Raw genomic sequence first — 20827 nt, 5'->3', positions numbered from 1 at the left:
TGGAAGAACACGTGAAAGGGATTAATTTCCACCCGAATCGGACTACCCATTCTTGACATAGTTCAAGATTGGTAGGGCACACTACTTTTGGAAGTAGGAATATTGTTTCATATGGTATTTGGTTATTGTTGCAAAGGTTGCCGTGTGTTTCAACTTGAGGACATTAAGGAAATCTCTTGCTAAGTGATATGCCTATCCAAGTTACCACACCTACCTCAAACGTTTTTTAAAGTTTTTTGAGTACCTTGAGGATTGGTGGTTAACTGTAGATGAGGCGATTGACAAGGGAGAAGAGTGGGGAGTTGTTCTTTTTGGTGAGAAGTTCATTGCATTTAATGAAGTTGGCATCAAAGTCACTTGTGAATGACTTCATTTCTCACAAGAGGATCCAACAGAGGCTATTACCAATGATAGCGAGCAGCGCATGTACTTCCGAAGCAAAATGTTGGCAAAAAATGGATATGACGAGATGGCTATTACCAATGACAGTGAGTAACACTCGAGTTTCAAAGATTGTATGTGAGCACCACTAGAGTTACAAATGAAGCACAAAATACACCTTCCCCAATCCACATTACTCGGCTTGTTCCACCCACATTGCCTACCATCACAGTTTTAAAAGCTGAACTACACAGTCTTAACAACACACAAGTCAAAAGCTAAAGTACAAACACTTAGCAACACAAAAGTCAAACCCCGTACTAGACACAACTACAAAGTATGTTGAGAAGATCCTATCCTCTTAGGCCAGACGCGTTCCTTGGGCAGAATCTCATCGAACTTCTCTCTGAGTTCATTGTAGCAATTGTTAGCATCCTTTAGAAACAACGTCTTTCACAATTTCTTGTCCTACACACAAGTACATAACTAACCTTAAGTAACATCCAAAACGTGGTACATAAAGTGGTAAAAGTGTTATTATAGATAATAGGTAACACTTTAGTGGGTGATACATCCGCCCATGTTTCCTAAGGTCTTATGTAACACTTTAGGTAATGTATGGTAACACTTTTAAAAATGTTAATATAAATCCTCTAATGTAACACTTTTTTATATCATTTATATCATTTTTAAAGTGTTACTTTTTATATCTTATGTAACACTTATTTATCTTTAGTAACATTTTTCAATAATATAGTAACACTATATCCGACATTTTGTATCAACCTTTTGCGAACTAATGTAACACCTTGTAGATTATTAGGTAACATTTTTCAATCATCTTTTGACATACGGTAACACTTTATTGGACATTATGTATCACCTTTGAAATCTATTGTAACACCTTGTTAATTAATAGGTAACATATTATTATTATTATTATTATTATTATTATTATTATTATTATTATTATTATTATTATTTATCTTTAGTAACATTTTTCAATAATATAGTAACACTTTATCCGACATTATGTATCACTTTTGCGAACTGATGTAACACCTTGTTGATTATTAGGTAACATATTTCAATCATCTTTTGACATACATTAACACTTTATTGGACATTATGTATCATCTTTGAAATCTATTGTAACACCTTGTTAATTAATAGGTAACATATTATTATTATTATTATTATTATTATTATTATTATTATTATTATTATTATTATAAAAGTATCAAAAAACCTACAAAGTCAATCAATTTACAAGAAATTGGTGGGAAGCCGAGACACAATCTGGGCCCCCACAACTCTAGATATAACGAACCCGATCCTACTGAAAATGTGAGCAGCTGCACGAGCACCAATATCCTGAGTCTTAGCGAACGCCTGTACCCGCTTTAGCAACGCAATAGCATCTTTCTCTAATTTCCCCAACGAAGAAAAGGAGAAAGGAAGAAAACCATAGCCAATAGCCCTGAAACCCGCCCTATACTTGTCCCGCTTCCGCTGAACCGCCGCCGACACAACACGACCAGGAACGAAGTCAGACAACCTCGATTGTGTTAAAGGTGAAGACCCCGTCAAGTCAACACATACAGCAAGGCCTCTATCCCAGGTATAAAGTAGCACATCTGCTGGTCGTAGTGTCCCGTCGTTCCCTCCAGTCAACCCAACGTTAATCTCCTTTCGAGCAAAAATCCCAAACCGAAAACAAATATCAACAAGGGTGTCACGAACAACGTTGTGCTGATGTTTATAACCCACCATTCCAGCACAAGACACTGCATGATCCCCATAAATATCCCCATAAAAAACCCTTAAGCAAGCGGAACACGGTGTTGAAACGGAGAACAAAGGAACACCCAACCGGTAGCAAAGAACACTATGGTAAGTCTTACCATTCATAGTCTGACCCAAACCTGATATCGGGACCGTCCGCAACCAGGCCGAAGAGTGATCCCCCTGTTGGGACTTCTAAAAGGCAACCTGACGCGGAGATAAGGAAAAAGTGGATTCCGCTGATGCAGTGACCTTCGTGAAATATATATCTGCCAATTTTTTCATGAGTGTGGGGGCAACGATCTCACTTGGGTTACTCATAAGGTCAGTCTCCACAGTCCTGTTAAAAAGACTAACAGCACCATCGAAGGCCGGTCCCGGACCAACAATACCAGAATTGCGAAGAAGCGTAGCCTGAAGACCAGAAGATTGGAGACGTGACGCAAGGAAAGCATAATGCTAAACATCACCCGCCGAATAGACACCCAAACCACCATAAGAAAAAGGTAAGGTGGCAAGCTGCCATTGCCAATCACTAAAACCAGGCCCCGAAACAATTACAATGCGCTCCAAAGAAGCCCGAAGGGCCACGTCAAAAGAAATCTGTGTCGCAAAAAGATAAAGAGGACAAGTGCGCATAGCAAAGTAGAGTTTTGAAACCCCAGTACACCCACGAAGAAGCAACAACTCGCATTGGGGATGATCGAGCTTAGCAACATCATCCATTAGCACAATGGTCTTCGACACTCTCTGCGAAACAAGGTCACCACAGAAAGAGGAATCAACATTGACAAGACCACCCAACAACTTAATACCATGCACAGGACGACCAATATCTGGAGGAAAGACACCGGCGAGACGGCTACGAGGGTCCTCCGAGGGTCAAAATACCTCCGTTTTCTCAACGTTGACATGGAGTCCGAGACGAGGTCCTTCCGCCAAAATCAACTCCAAAACCTTTCCTACCACTAAGGTATCACCAATAATCAGGGGTGTCAATTCGGGTAAATAGTTCGGGTTCGGGTTGGGTTTATCAGTTTCGGGTTATAACAGGTCGATTTATAACGGGTTGAAATAATTAGCAGGTTGGTTTGGGTCGATTTTGAAAATAATCGGGTCAGTTTGATTTAGTTTTTTTAATTGCAGTTTTTATTCGGATCGGGTCCTTATCGGGTCGGGTTCTAGTCGGTTCGGGTCATAATCAATTTGGGTTGAACTAGGTAGGTTTGAAAACGGGTTTAGCCCGTTTAAAGCGGGTTTCCGTTAAAACAGTTCGGGTCTTAATCAGGACGGGTCGTAATTGGTTCGGGTCATAATCAGTTTGGGTCAAATTGGGTCGGTTCGAAAATGGGTTTCGGTTCAAAATAGATCGGGTGAAATCGGGTTTAATCATTATCGTTTCAAGTTATAATCGGTTTAGAGTGATCTTGGTTGGTTTGAAAACGAGTTTACCCAATTTAAAGCCTGTTTCAATTCAAATCATATCGGGGTAAAATTGAGTCGGATGATTATCGAGTCAAATTAGTCAGATAACGGGTAGAAACAGGTCATGTTATAATCAAGTCAAGTCATAAATAAGTTTGGTTTATATAGTAGTGGGTTGAAACGGATTAAATCATAAACATATTGGGTTATAGGTTGTACATGACTCAATCATAACGGGTTACGAGTTTTAAACGGTTTGGTCTCAACGGGTTACGGGTTGTAAACAGTTCGGTCACAACGGGTTACGGATTATAAATGGTTCGGTCACAACGAGTTACGGGTTGGAACGATTTAGGTTTATAAGATTTTTATCGGGTTTTAACAGTTTTTGGTTTAAAATGGGTCGGGTTATTATTGGGTTTAGAAGTAATCGGTTTGGGCTGCTTTCAGTTTCGGGTTGTAACGGTTTGGATTGATAACGGGTTGGGTTAGTAACGGTTCGCACAAATTCGGTTCAGTTCAATTTTGGGTTGGAAAAAATAGGGTCGGGTCAATTTTCGGTTTCCAAAAAATGGGTTTTAAACAGTTGAGTTCCTTTTCGGATCAATTCGAAACAGTCGGATTTAACAGTTCGGGTCAAAAACTGACACCTCTACCAATAATAGTACCGTCATTTAAATACCAAGCTTGCAAACATAAATCAAAAGAATCCCTGATTTGGCACACTAACGGGTGAAGAACCAAAGCAAAAACCAAATTAAAGGGCCTAGAGGATCACCCTGTTGCACTCCCTGACATGACCATAAGATATGGTCCCCATAAAACAACCTAGCTGGAGTAGAGTAACAGAATTCAACCCATCGCGAGAGAGAAGGACAACGGAGATGAACCTCACGCAACAAAGCCGAACGATCTACCAAATTAAAGGCATTATGGAAATCCACATGCAACATTGAGAGGCCAACATCACCACCACGCGCCTCAACCAAATGATTAACGGCATGAAGAATAGCCTCACCACCCGCCGGCACCCCAACACCAAACTGAAGACCTCCTAGATAGCTTTCCAGACGTGGACCAATCAAAGCAGCCCTAACCTTTGAAACCAGACGCCTCCAAAATGTACTCACATCAATAGGCCGAATACCACCACCAGGCTTAACAAGGGGCGTAAGAGGAGCACCAGTAATGTATTCTCCCAACTCAGCAGGACATTTCCCAGCGAAAAAAAGATTAACCACCTACGTAATAGAGTCCACCAACTCATCCAAAATAGCAACTGCAGCACCACTCAAGCAATCCATAAGATGTTGAGCACGCAAGTCGTCTCTACCGCATGACGTACCTCGCGGAAACCCCCTAATCTAATCCAAAACAACAGCAGGAGTAGCGATAAGGTGCTGATCAACGGGAATATCCGGTAAGATAGGAGTCGGAAAGGTAGGGTGCTTAGCTTGCAAATCTGCAAGAGTAGTATCATTGTAAGGGGCAAGACCAAAAGACAAAAGAACCCTAACCGCAGCAGTGTAATGTCCGTCAGAAATCTTCCTCTTACACTGCTTAATATTACGCTCGGACAAATCATGGTCCTCATAAGCATCCAACAAAGGTGGAGACACATCAGCCAACATGTCTCGCACAAGTTGCACAGAACCACCAGGCTCATACCAAAAACGAATAGTAGAGGTAATACTCTCTTCCTGCCACTGACGCTTGACACCCGAAGAACACTCTCGACTACTCCTCGGAGAAAAGGTTTTAAGGACACAGAGAGGCAACACAAGAAGTTGAACCCAACAAGAGATGTCATCAGGCTTGCCAATCACCTTATCAAGGGCCCCTTTGAGAACCCGAGAAAAACCCAAGCGACACTTAGGAGGAATAGATTTCACCGAACGAAATCGCTTAGATAGCAAACTATCAAGAAGAGCAACATCAAAAGCAAAATGAGTCTCACTAGGCACCCTAGGAACAAGACCAGAGACCTCAGAAGCAGGAACCTGCGGTTTAGGAAAACCATAAAGAACAAACCGAACAACACCATCCTCAGAATTAGGAGGGGCCACAAAGTCTTCAGGATTAGGACCATGCCGACACTTCGTACGTAGAGTATGCGTCTTGAAACATTCACCACAAAGCCAAATTCCCATACGATGAAAGGTTGACTCCATCTCCAAGAAAATGGCCAAATTAGAAGAAAGAGAGTGTCGGGTAAAAATACCGCGCATTTGCACACCAATGACGATCACGGAGATGAGTAAGCAAAGAGGCTTTAGTGATCCCATTACCCCGACCATCATGACCCCCATTAAGACCCATAAATGGGTAATGGAACAGAACAATATGAGGCATAATACCCACCTCAACTTGCCACGAGAAGAACACACTAACACTACACCAAAAAAAAAGCACCAAATCCACATTGAAACAACACCAAAAACAACACCAAAAACACACCAAAACTGCACCAAAAAACAACACCAAAAATAAACCAAAACTCACCAAAATCACCCAAAAACTGCACCAAAACCACCGCCTGAAAACTCACCACTGCCTGAAACAATGCTACTAATCCTGAACAGAACGCCGGCAGGAAAACAAGAAAACACGACCACAAAACAGCACCAAATCGAACAAATTACCCAGAAGAAAACTGCTTGAAAATCGAACAGATTACCGCTTGAAAAATGCGCTTAAACCAGCCTGAAACTCACCCTAAACAACCCCAAACACGATCACCAGAACTGCTACAGAATTGCACCAAAAATACACATGAAACTATAGTAAAAATGGACTAAAAAATGCACCCCAAAAACAGACCAGAACCACGCTTGAAACCCAGCAGAATTGCACCGTAAAGCCACCTAAAAACGCACCTGACAGCCGTCTGAAAACACACCTGAAACAACCAGAAAATCGCACCCTAAAGACGCCAGAAACAGCCTTAAAACCCGAGGAAAACAGCCTGAAAACCCGCCGGAAAATCGCTAATGAAACCTCCCACAACCTGACCCACGCTTGAGCCTGCAGTCTGCCGGAAAATCTTGCCTGAAAAGGACGTCGAATCTGCGTGAAAAACGCCCAGAAACAGCCAGCAAAACGGCCTTCAAGAATTCACTAGTGATGCCCGATTCCCCAAGAATTACGACCAAAAAAACTCCTAAAATGCCTTTAAATCGCCGGACTTGAATGCACGACCACCGAGAACTATTAACCACCGGGAAAGCTGCTGGAAAATTATTATTATTATTATTATTATTATTATTATTATTATTATTATTATTATTATTATTATCAAAAAAAACCTACAAAGTCAATCAATTTACAAGAAATTAGTGGGGAGCCGAGATACAATCTGGGCCCCCACCCCTCTAGCTATAGCAAACCAGATTCTGTTGAAGATGTGAGCAGCTGCGCGAGCACCAATATCCTGAGTCTTAGCGAACGCCTAAACCCGCTTTAGAAACGCAATAACATCCTTCTCTAATTCCCCCTACAAAGAAAAGGAGAAAGGCAAAAAACCATAGCCAATAGTCCTGCAACGCGCCCTATTCTTGACTCGCTTCCGCTGAGCCACCGCCGACACTACACCACCAGGAACGAAGTCAGACAACCCTGATTGTGTCAAAGGTGAAGGCCCCGTCAAGTCAACACATACATCAAGGCCTCTATCCCAGGTTTAAAGCAACACATCTGCTGGTCGTAGAACCCCGTCGTTTACTCTAGTCAACCCAACGTTAAACTCCTTTCGAGCAGAAATCCCAAACCGAAAACAAATATCAACAAGGGTGTCACGAACAACGTTGTGTCGATGTTTAATACCCACCATCCCAGCACAAGACACTGCATGATCCCCATAAATATCCCCATCAAAAACCTTTGAGCAAGCAGAACACGGTGTTGAAACGGAGAACAAAGGAACACCCAACCGGTAGCATAGAACACTACATTAAGTCTTACCATTCATAGTCTGACCCAAACCCGATGCCCATACGAAGACTGTGCGTCTTGAAACACTCCCCACAAAGCCAAATGCCCATACAACGGAAGGTCATCTCAGCCTCCATGAAAAAAGCCAAATCTGAAGTAAGAGAGTGTTGGGTCATATCCCGCGCATTTACTCAACAATGACGGTGCCGAAGATGAGTGATCAAAGAGGTTTTAGTGAGCCCATTACCCCTGCCATCTTGACACCCATTAAGACCCACGAACGGGCAATGAAAGAGAACAATATGAGGCATAATCTCCAAAGGAACTTGCCAAAAGAGAACAGCAAAACAACACAACGCAAACTGCACTAAAAAGGTCCCAAAACAGCAACAATTACACACCAAAATAGCACCCAAAATAGCACCCAAAACTGCACCCAAAACAGCAACAATTGCACACCAAAACTACACTAAAACAGCACCAAAACCACACCAAAACTAGACCCAAACAGCACCAATTGCACTCCAAAACTGCACCAAATACACCCCAAAACAACCCGCAAAACTGACCCAATAGAAGCCTGAAATCCGCACTTAAAACGACCAGAAAATGCAGCAGAATATCCCCCAGAAACAGCAGCAACGAAGCACCTAAAAACTGCCCTTAAAACAGCAAGTAAAAACGACATAAAACCTACCAAAATCACGCTTAAAAACAGAGCATATCACGGCTGAAAAATGCTTTAAAAACAACCAGAATACGTCTGAAAAACTGCCTGAAACTTTCCTGAATATAGCCCCAAAAACGCCTGCAAAACCTGCTTGAACCTACGCCGGAGAAGCTGCCTGAAAGCCACCTGAAAAACCGCCTAAAAGACTGCAAAAATGAAGCCCGATTCCACCTGATTTTCACCCAAAAACTGCACGAAAATAGCGCTGAAAGTACTTGAATTTCGCCTGAGAAGATTGCACACAAACTAAGAACCTTTCCCCTAACCTAAACCCACTTAAGGCCGCCGGAATTTGACGTGGAACCTGTTGACGTTCCCTACCCTAATTGCCCTAAACGAGAGGTTTTTGTATTATTATTATTATTGTTATTATTATTATTATTATTATTATTATTATTATATCTCAAAAACAAAAGTCATACAACCTACAATAAATTAGTGGGAAGCCGAGAACCAATGTCTTGCGTCGTCGAGAACCTCTGAATCCGTTTCAGCAACACAACATCCTCCTTCTCTAATTCACCAAGCGAAGAAAAGGAGAATGGAATGAAACCATATCCAATCGCCCGACAACAAGCTTCATACTTTACCTGCTTCCGATGAGCCGCATCAGCCACAACCCGTCCAGGAATAAAGTCAGATAGCCCTGTCTGTGTCAAAGGAGAAGATCCTGTGAAGTCGACACATACATCACGACCACGCTCCCATGAATAAAGTAACACATCAACAGGTCTGAGGGCCCTATCATTCCCTGCAAACAACCCTATGTCAACCTCCTTTCTTGTTGAAATCCCAGATCTATAGCAAATATCAACAAGTGTATTGCAAACAACATTTTGCCGATGTTTAATACCTACAATACCAGCACACGACACCGCGTCGTCGCTGAAAATATCCTCAGTAAAAACCCAAGAACAAGCAGAGCACGGCGTCGAGATAGAGAACAATGGAACACCCATCCGGAAGCACAACACACATCGGTATGTCTTTACATTCATCGTCTGACCCAACCCAGAAATAGGGACTGCCCGAAGCCAAGCACAGGTGTGATCTCCCTGCTGTGACTTCCATAAAGTTGAATGATGAGGAGACAAAGAAAAGGCGGATTCTGCAGAAGCGGTAATCTTTGTGAAATATGAATCTGCCAATTTCTTCATGAGTTTAGGGACAGCGACCTCACAAGGATTACCTAAAATATCAGACTCCACCATTCCATTAAACAGACTCAACGCATCCCAAAGGCTTGACCAAGACCGACAATACCAGTATGACGCAGATGCTTCGTCTGCAACCCGGCAGATTGCAATTGAGATGCAAGAAAAGCATAATGACGAATATCACCTACGGAATAAAAACCAAGCCCTCCAAACGCAAATGGTAAGGTGGCAAGCCCCCATTGCCAATCACCAAACCTGGGCCCCGAAGCAGTAACAATACGCTCCAAGGAAGATCGAAGAGCCTCGTCAAATACGCGTTGAGCCGCCTCGAAAGCACTTGGAGGATAAGTACGCAAGGCAAAGTAGAGTTTAGAAACTCCAGTACATGCTCTAAGTAACAACAACTCACACTGAGGATCATCCAGCATAGTAACCTTATCCATAAGCGCAATGGTCTTGGTCACCCTCTACATCACAAACTCACCACTAAACTTAGAATCGGAACTAACGGGACCACCAAGCAGCTTAACACCATGCAAAAGTCGAGGAATAGAAAGGGGAAAGACACCCACAAGCCTGCTTCGAGGGTCTTCTATAGGCCAGAAAACTTCAGTTTTTTCCATGTTGAGATGCAACCCAAAGCCCTTCCTCCATAATCAACTGTAGAACATTCCCTATCACCAAAGTGTCGCCAATAATAGTGCCGTCATCAAAATACCACGCATGAAGACATACCTCAAAAGCATCTCTGATTTTACACACAAGAGGTTGTAAAACCAAAGAAAAAAGGAGAGGACCAAGGGGATTACCCCGCTGCACCCCCTAAGACGACCATAAGGTGTGGTCCCCATAATACAATCTAGCTGGATTAGAGTAGCAGAATTCAACCCACCGCGAAATACCCGGACAACGACGATGGACTTCACATAACATGACCACACGATCAACTAGATTGAAGGCATTTCTAAAATCCACCAACAACATTGAAAGACCAACATCAGAACCACGATCCTCAATCAACCAATTCACAACATGAAGAATTGCCTCACCACATGAAGAAACCCCAACGCCAAATTGAAGACCATCAAAGTAACTGCCCAAAGACGTGCCAACCATAATAGCACCGACCTTCGAAACCAAACGCCGCCAAACAGTACCCATAGCTATAGGACGGATACCACCACCGGGCTTAACAAGTGGTGTGAGAGGAGCACTATCAATATACTCTCCTAGTTCCATAGGACATCTGCTAGCAAGAAAGAGATTAACCACCCCGGAAATAGAGTCAACCAACTCATCTGAGACAGCCACAGCAACACCACTTAAGCAATTCATAAGGTGTTTAGCACGTAAACCGTCCCTACCACATGAAGTTCCACGTGGAAAACTCTTAATTCGATCCAAAACAACATTAGAAGAAGCAACGAGATGAAGTTGATCAATAGGTATATCAGCAGGCAAGGATGGAGCTGGAGAAGAAGGGCGCTTTGACTGTAAATCTGCAAGAGTGGCATCATTATACGGAGCAACTCCTGAAGAGGAAAGAACCTGGACTGCAGCGGTGTAATGGCCATCACAAATCTTCCTACGACATTGCTTGATATTACGCTCTTCCAAATCAAGGTCCTCATCATCAACCACCGACAAAGTAGGAGATTCCTCTGCCAAAGTTTCCCTCAAAAGCTGCAAACTACCACCTGGAGCACTCCAAGAATAAATAGCACGAGAAATACTCTCCTCTTAATATCGACGCTTTACGGATGACCTAGACTCACGACTACTCCGCGGGCGAAAGGTTTTAAGGGTGCAAAGAGGTAACACCAACAATGAGACCCAACTAGAAATGTCATTGGTCTTAGAGATCACCTTATCAAGAGCACCTTTCAGAACCCGAGAAAACCCCAAACGACACTTGGGAGGGATAGACTTCACAGTGCGAAACCCCTTTGAGAATAAACGATCAATGTGAGTCACATCAAAACCAAAGTACTGATCTCACACTAAACCACCCACATGTCCAATACGAGCCGAAGAAGAGGGAGATTGCGGCTTGGAGAAATTATGAAGCACAAATCGAACAATACCATCTCCTTCATCAGGAGGTGACACATCTTCACCCGTATCATGATGACACTTAGAACGAACCGTATGAGTTTTGTAACAAACCCCACATAACCAAATCCCCATACACGCAAAAATAACTTCTGCTTCAGTATAAACAGCCAAATTAGAAGTAAGAGAATGATGTGTGACATCCCTCACACCAATACAACAATGGCGATCATGAAGATGCTTGATTAAAGAACTTCGTGTAATCCCATTACCACTTCCATCTTGACACCCACTAAGACCCACATAAGGGCAATTAAACTTCACAACGGTAGCTGACATAGCTACACACAACATCCACCAAAAACCACAACAAAAACCATACGAATGAAACACCAACAAAACCAAAACGGCACCGGAAAAATATAACCCAAAATAGCAACCTGCAAATTGCAACGAAACTGGTTCCAAAACAACACCGGAAAACCTCTGCAACCCCCAGAAAACAGCACCCAAACATACGCCGAAAATGGAACCAAAACTGCACCAAAAAAACCTTGACAAGAGGCTGATAATTTCGCCTGAAAAACGTACCCCAATTAAGCGCGAAACCGCCACCACACGTCGCCAGAAACACCAGAATATTGAGCCAGAAAAGGAAGACAAGAACTGGACGCAGCCGCTGCCTGAAAACTTGACAAAAACGCACCCAAAATCGCATGAATGGACACCTTAAAACGCACCCAAAATCGAGAGAACAAATCTAAAATTCCGCCTGAAACCGCTAGAAAATTGACCCGCCCCTGAGTTGTCCTGGCCGAAACTGTATGCGCAGTGATAAAGCTACCGGAATCCGCCGAAAAAGTGGCCTGAAAGTGAACGTGGAACCTGCCCTAATCTCCTCTAACCTAAAGAAAAAACCGTATTATTATTATTATTATTATTATTATTATTATTATTATTATTATTATTATTATTATTATTATTTCAAATATGCAATTTTTTTTTATTAAATATAACAATTATATATGCAACAATCACAAATGTGAAATTAACATAAGCAACAGACAATAATTTAAATTGATATAATTTCATAGTTTCTTAAAAAAATAACATCTATAAAAACCAATTTTTTGACATGAAGAAACTTGAATATAAACATTTTTTTGTTCGAAAATAACTTGAATCTATACATAATATACCTAAAATAACTTGTAATTTAACATTTGCAAAATAAAAAAAAATATACAATCGGAGAATTCACAACAACAAGAGCAGCGACTCCAGCAGAACCCAAGTAGCAACAACAGCAGATGCTCTAGCAAGGGAAAGTGTGAAACAGCAGCCCAACAGAGTAGAATATGTAGTAGTAGTGGTTGTACTGTTGGCATTAGGAGGCAAGCAGCAGGGCAGCAGAAAAACCTCACTAAGTAGTGAGGTGACGAGGTGTAAAACCGTTTTCCTGCATCTAAATTACATTTCCATAAGATATAAAAATTAATAAATTTAACGTTATATCATAAAAGGGCTTCAGAAAAATGGAAGTCACTAAATTATAATTCTGAAAAGAATGATGTCTGCTAGAATAAATCATTATACAAATTTACTCCTACAAGGTTCATGGTTGGTATCAAAACTTTGTACCCAACAAATTAATCTAGTATTAGATCATAACATATAAGTCACATGTTTGAAGAGAGAATATAAATAGCATATAAGTCAGATCATTTCTAGTAAGAATAATTGTATTCCAACATAATTGACATGTGGAGCTAGCCTATCTAAGAAAATCAGAAGCTAATCGTGCAAGTTTCAGAGCATTTAAACGCTTAATAACAAAATGTATACATGAAAATATTGTAGAAGAATGAAAACATGTACTTACTGTACTCCTTCTAGAGATCACAATTTTCATCCTTGACAATCTCATCTCCTATCTTTTGCCAGCCATAGTCTATGATCAATAGCCGTAGTGGGGCTCCACCTTATGACAAACTGCAACAAGCAACAAGAATTCATTTATTATATACTATCATGAATCTAGAGATCAACACAAGACCATTACACTAACTTTCGAGGCCTGCATCTACACCTTCGGCCGACTAATTAAGAATGAAATAGATAATTAAAATTTATCAGAAAAACAATGTTCAAATTTGATTAGTAGAACACAATTCAGCTATGTCAAATTGTGACATGTAATTTCTAAGGACTATAAGGCAAATAAATTAAAAAAAATGCTAAAATTGATATACTAATAATCTTAGATTCCATGAATAGCTGATACCAGAACCTAATCACAGTTTCAAGACAGTGACACTTCACTAATAATAGCTGATACCAGAACCTAATCACATACAGGAATACCAAACCAAATTAGATAGATAGTACCTAAATCCAAATTTTAGTTTTCATATTGCTAGATTTCATTATTGTACTATTTTAGTCTGACTTGCACTATCTTATTAACAATAATTTTGAAAGATCAAGATAACATACATCAAATTAACAGCACGACCATTTCTTAAACTTCCATACAAATACATGGAAAACTAACAGCTATCATCTAATGAAAGTGGGAAAACTAGAACTTTCAAAGGTAGACCCTTTTCCTTTCTAAATTTAACACATCCTACTAAGCTGATCATGTTTAAGAATTCAAAACTAGATTCAATTCTACACAACAATTTAGCATAAAAAAACCAACTACCTAAGAATCAGATTAGATCAACAATTCAAGTCAATAATCTAACATATCAAAACTTTCACACAAAATCATCAGAAACTAAAAATTAATGAAATTAAAATTTTTTATACTTTTCTCATAAAAATATAACAGAGAAGATCAAAAATCAAATCCATCTTTAATTATTACTAGGACCAATGGTAGGAGGTTGATGATAAGAAACTGCAGAATCATACTTATTCCTTGAGTGCATCAACATTCCATTCCCACCATTTCTAAACTGATTATATTATAATGTTTACAATTATTACGATTATGATTTTAATTTGATTATGAGTATAATTATTATTATTCTAATTTTGCTCAAACCAATTATAATTCCCCATCCTCGCTCCGTGTAACTTTTAATTCGAACCTAACCCAAAAAATTCAAACCCTGACCCAAAATTTCGAACCCTAATCCTAACAAATTCATAGCATCAAGTAGCAAGAAAAAAAAAAAGCAAGTAATTGCAAAGGGAAAAAAAAAAGACGAAATCCCCAAATTAACAAAACCGTCATTTATTTGTATCGTAATATAAAAATTTAAAAATAATAAGTAAAAAACGAATTCCCTAAATCAATACAAATCATAAATTAAAACAAATGAATAACCCTAAATTTAAAAAAAGCAGAAAACTTACAATTAGAGGTGCTGATGGCGCGATTTTACAGGAGGGCAACGAGGTGATGGTGCGGCTTTCGGATGGTGGCTGCGCTGCGTCGTCTTGAGAGAAGTGGTGAAAGACATTCTTCACCTTTGTTGCTAGGAAAGACAAAGAAAGAGAAAATTGGAGGAGATGAGAAATTGTGGTGGGAGGGAGGAGAGAGTATAGTGGTGGCGGAGGTTGATTGTTGTGGTGGCAGCGTTTGTTATCAAGAAAATTGGTGGTGGTGGTGGGAAGGGAAGTGGTTGTGAGGAGGAGAGAGAAAACTAGTGTTGGTGGTTTGAGAGGTTAGGAACAATCTGAACTTCGGGTTATGAATTCTCCGTATAAATCAAGTTTGAATTTTTTTTATAACTTTTTTCTACTAATACATACTTAATATCAAAGTGTTATAATAAAGTGTTACTTAATATGAAAGTGTTACAATACAGTGTTAAATAATATCTAAGTGTTACAATAAAGTGTTACTTAATATAAAAGTGTTACAATAAAGTGTTACATAATGTCAAAGCATTACAATAGTGTTACTTATAAATTAGTTAAGTGTCTAGCCTTGAAAGTGATACCATATGATGTTACCTTAGGTTATTTTTGTACTAGTGTACAACACAAGTAAATGTTATACAACAAGAAAAGATGTGCTAGTTCAATGTACAATAGCAAGTCACCCAATTTTGCAGCAAAAACATACCAACAGGAAACTAGTATCAAAACAATTACGTGCATAGTGTTTAATGCAACCAAGCATTAGGACACCAGAGGAGAAACTATAAATAAATAGCAACAATGGTTAGTTTTAAGCAAAGATAATCTTGCAACGCCATTTAATTTCCAAACTTGAATACCCCTAATTATATAACTCATATAACTTATTAACATTAACTGAAAAATATGTTAACAAAAAAGCAAGGATCTGGGTTCTTACTTATCGTTTTGCTTGACCATGTCTACAATTTTCCTAGGCCACTTGTCCAAGGTTCCCGACTCCCACAGGGGAACTTTGACTTGAAACTAAACATCTACTACCTTCACCTGCAAGGAAAAACCAACAAAATGGCTCCAATTACCAAAACAAAAATTCAATACAAGGGATCCTTACAACCCAACATTGGGTGCCCAAGTTACTAACTAGGTTTGTAAGAATCTCTACATGGTCTTCATAAGGATCCCGATACAGGAAATCAATGACCCAAAACTAATTCTTCACCAAATCCAATACAAGGCACCACCAGTGTTCATCTACAGCTTCGACAGACCCATCAAGCACAGGCTTGAACACCTGTTCCATGAGCAATCCCCAATAACATGAGAAGATCTCCTACAAAACAATAACTATAAAAAATTTACATATAATTAAAAAAGTAGGTGCATATTAATTTTATTTCAGCGGTATGGATGGTTAAGAAAGGCTTTCCATACTTCCTTGCAAGTTTCTCATAATCCCTGTCCTTGGCTTTAATCATCATCTACACATTTTCAGTCACTCATAACAATTAATAAGATTTTAAGTGTCAGCTGCCCAACATTGCATAAGATGATCAACAAATCAAAAGATGATGTATAACTTACACCTACTGCATATGAGGGATCCAACAAAATTCGTTTCCTTCTATTGAGAAACATTGATGCCATCCGCACATATGAATGCCCAAGACGCGCTCTAGGACCTATAACACCATAACAGACCCTTTGTGTGGCATTCATCCCATCGCATTCAATTATCGACGGTCCTTTCCTACATTACAACAACAAAATTAGAATTTTCATCCACAACACTAAGACTTTGTGTTCACGCTCATTATTTGTCCACCACATCTGAATTTTAGCATTTGAAACACGCCTATTTAGATGGTTTTTTCCCACAAAGATATCACACCACTTAAATTAAACAAAATAACACAAACATACATCTTCTCATCCTTCAAATCCTTTCACCCTTTAACAAAGGTCTCCTACCACTTATCATCTGATGTTTTCCGAGTCATCAAAGGCGCGCGTTCCCTATTGCCCGAATGACTTCCACATGAAGATTCCTTCTCTTCAATTAAGGACTTCTCCTATGGTGCATTCAACTTTTTCATACCCTTGTTACTGCTACCAGTATGAGGAGGCTGGCTCCCCTTTCCAGTGCTAATTGTGTGCACATCTTACTCGTTCTTCGCTTGACCCACCTTTGAACCAAAACCTATGGTTGTCCCAACAATCCCCTCCACTAGACTTACAAGCTTAGGAGTTAATAGAGCAAGTACGTACAACACCACAGTACATAACAAAAAAATTTTATCATAAGGTACGCTCAACGTTAATCACTATTCCACCTAAATGATAAAAAAGTTAGATACCTGTAGGCGTCGTTTGAAGTGCGCCTACTTTAAAGCATGGTGTGAATATGCTTGGCACTCATAGGAAGTGGGAATTGACATAATACGATTAGGGACAAAGAAAAGTAGGGAGCCGCCAACAAGTTTTTAAGGACCTTGTAAACCGTTCACGGATCATTATAAGGCAACCACGAAAAGGGACAACGACAGTCAACAACGATTGACCCGTGAAGGCTAGTGTTTAGGCTAGAGCATAGAAGAGAGAAAAAAGAGAATTAATTGATGCCCTGTACATCAGAAATGAGGAGTATTTATAGGGAAAATGAGTAGAGAGAACACACGAAACCCTAAAAAGATAAAAACCCTAAAAAATAACACCGCGACACGGCAGAGGACACCGTGACACGGTGCCAGACACCGTCAGACGGGGCAAACTCCCGTGACATGGTGGAAAACAGAGTGACGCGGGAAATAATTAGGTTACGGGAGATAAAACGCGTGAAGGGTTTACGCGGAAAGGACACAGAGATGCCCCATGTCACAGCACTGGCACCGTGTCACGGGAATTCACACCGTGGAGCGGCATTGAGCCCCGTGTCGCGGTTCTTTTTGTCGTGACGCGGGAAACTGTGCGTCCATTTTCCATTTAAATTTATTTTTGCCCTAATTTCGTTAGCCTTTTTAAGCGCCGATTGATAATTTTGGGCCATTTCTGATTTATTATTTATTAATTGGGCTAAAATAATAAAAGGTTTGGGCCAAAATAATAAAATAAAGGAAAATAAATAAAATAAAAAGATTTGGGCCAAAATTATGCTATGACTAAACATCAAGACTGATCCATGGATTATTAAAACTGATTTTCAATCAAATAAGATTTTTTAAGCACTCTCGGGATTAAATACTAAACTTGACCAATAATGGCGGTGAAAGATTGTTCATCATCAGGTTTGGTTTTGGGGAGACATTTTTAGGTGTCTACAGAAACCCCCACTTTGACTGAGTTTGTTGAAACGTCAGTTTCGAAAACGATAGTCAAAGTATTCGACCGGGACGGAGAATGATTTAAGACATTCTGCGATCCTAAATCATTCTGTATACGCCGATACCTGCAGAAAAGTATTAGTTCTGTAGATAAAAGAGTAAAGGGATAGAATGCTTTTCTGACACCAGCGTATCTGTGACAAATGAGTTTGGTAGCTTCCGATGCTTGAAGGAATCCACCGGATGGCGTTTTGTTGAAATACTTTCCATGTGTGAGGAAAGTCGACTGATGAGTTTGGTAGCTTTCTAAGCCTTAAGAAACCTACCGGATGATACTTTCCATGCCTGAGGAAAGTCGACATATGATTTTGGCATTTTTCTATGCTTGAAGAAATCTGCCGAACAATACTTTCCATGCTTGAGGAAAGCCGACTTGGCGGTTTTCTATACTTGAAGAAAAATCCACCGATTAACGTTTTCCATGCTTGAGGAAAGCCGACTTGGCGGTTTTCTATACTTGAAGAAAAATCCACCGATAACGCTTTCAATGCTTGAGGAAAGCCGACTTGGCGGTTTTCTATACTTGAAGAAAAATCCACCGATAACGCTTTCCATGCTTGAGGAAAGCCGACAACTGATATAATCGCTGAAATTTGCAAGTGCATGATGGTTCGATTATCCCGAACGTGGGCCGCAGATGATTTACCTTCAAGTCGATTATTCGACTGTATTAGGCGTTTAAAATGTCGAAAATTCATCCCTAATGCTTGTTAGGGACAAACCGGTAATTTTGGAACCCTTTAAATACCAATTAGAATTTTCCGCATAATTCCGGTGAGAAAAATAATAGTCCAAAAGTTGCGGATAATCATTCTAATTTTGTTAAAAATACCAAAAACTATTCTCCAAGAGGTTTAAAAAAGATGCAGGACACAAGATAGGCACCGCGCCACGTGGACATATCCCGCGACACGGTGCATGTGTCCCGTTAGATGGTGAAAAACATCGTGACGCGTGACTGCTTTTTGCTGAAATCGTCCACGCGCCTCGATAATATCACCGTGCCACGGTCAAAAATGCCATTACCGGGATTCGTAAAGCGGGAGTAATTAGCTGCTACTTCCCCATTTTCGTTCTTAATCTCCTTCTGTTCTCACTTCTCCTTCTCTTTTTATTTATTTATTTATTTATTTTTTATTATTTTAATATCTCCGTTCACCGCGCCACGGGGACCAGCACCGGCTCACGGTAGGCAACACCGTGATGCGGCGCCAGTGACCGTGACACGCGCTTTGTGCACGGCAATTTATTTCGCCGTTTTCTTGTTGTCGCTACTGTCAGACGTTTGGCCGTTGTTGTCGGAGTATCACCACTGCTTCTCGCCGCTTCTGCCTGAGGTCCGCTGCTGTCCAGGGTACACCGTGACACAGGCTCGTTCACCGTGTCACGGTTGGGCCTCCCGCGTCGCGGTGGTTGCGCTGCTGCCTTCAAGGTTTTTCGAGCTTTTGGAGCTCAAATCTTCATCAATTTTGCTCCAATTTTTTTGCTATTTTCCTCATTTTCAATTTCTCACAAGGATCCATGTAAGTTTCCCTTGCTTATGTCTCAAATCATGCTGTAAATTCCATATTTGCTTGAAACCCAAAAAAAAATCAAATTGGGGGTTTTTGATTTTGAGCTTTCATGTCAAAATTCTTGCTATGAATTGATTTGTGTATGAATGTATATTTGTTTGTGAGAAATTTGAGACCAAATTTGTGTGATTTGGTGAAGAATTGAGTAAATCACCATTTTTTGATACTACTTGTGTGAAATGGTGTTCTTGTTATTCATGTTATTTCTTTGTATTTGAAATGGTAATATGCCATGATGTGTCGATCTATTATGCTCTGTTTTATGTATGTACTATATATCATGGAGAACATAGTATCATTGCAATTAGGAGAATTGTAGTATTAATTCGTCATGGAGAAACTAAATACTAAAAATAATTCTTTTATTTTGCTAATTTTTAGCCTTGCGGTAAAAATTTTGCGTATGATGCAACTTGAGGTAGCTGTTAAGCCACTTTTGAATAAATAACTAAATAACTTAGGAAATGATGCTAAGCATTTAGATTTTTATTTTTGTAATAGCATGCCTAGACAATGAGATCGCGATCTTTCTACTCGTGGCCTGCGGCAGGCTTTTCGAGAGGACACTCCCACAGTTCCTGAGGGCATGGACGACGATGCCCTAGAGACCGAGCCTCGCCCTTCTTCGAGTAGGGGTAGGTGGATTCCACCTCCGTGGACACCAGACGAGTTGGTTTTCTGTCGTGAGAATCATGTTTCTCACCATCCACTTGCCGGCATAGTCGATGGCACGCTTCGCCATCATGGATCCGGAGCTGGAGATTTGATTCCCCAGCTATACGGGATTATCACGAGGGATCCTTTTACTAACGCCTTGTGGGAGTCTGCTGGTTTAGGAGATTTCTATTCAACGGTCGTAGGATTTCGCAGCCCCTGGGGTTGTGGCTTGACAGTTGTTCGTGTGTTGTTGGAGTATTTTTGGGATACTACCAACACCTTTCACTTTGCTGGGGGGAGATGACAGTGACCCCTCTGGATTTTAGCATGATCAGCGATTTACGCTTCACTGAGCGGGCCGTACGACAGATTCCTGACCTC

At 40.4% G+C, this 20827-nt stretch overlaps 1 long non-coding RNA gene across 1 annotated transcript; it reads right to left on the bottom strand.

The window, feature by feature from the left end:
• Positions 1-12528: 12528 nt before the first annotated feature.
• On the bottom strand, positions 12529-15168 carry LOC145585118 (uncharacterized). Its single transcript, XR_014100564.1, has 3 exons — positions 14827-15168; positions 13343-13452; positions 12529-12925 (listed from the first exon to the last, which is right to left on the bottom strand). It is a non-coding gene; the product is annotated as an uncharacterized LOC145585118 (long non-coding RNA).
• Between the last annotated feature and the right edge of the window lie 5659 nt (positions 15169-20827).

This window comes from Chenopodium album, chromosome 16 (assembly GCF_948465745.1).
Source record: "Chenopodium album chromosome 16, dcCheAlbu1.1, whole genome shotgun sequence".
Classification (NCBI taxonomy): domain Eukaryota; kingdom Viridiplantae; phylum Streptophyta; class Magnoliopsida; order Caryophyllales; family Amaranthaceae; genus Chenopodium; species Chenopodium album.
Note: the sequence above shows the minus strand (reverse complement) of the source record. Positions and strands in the feature narration are given on the sequence as shown.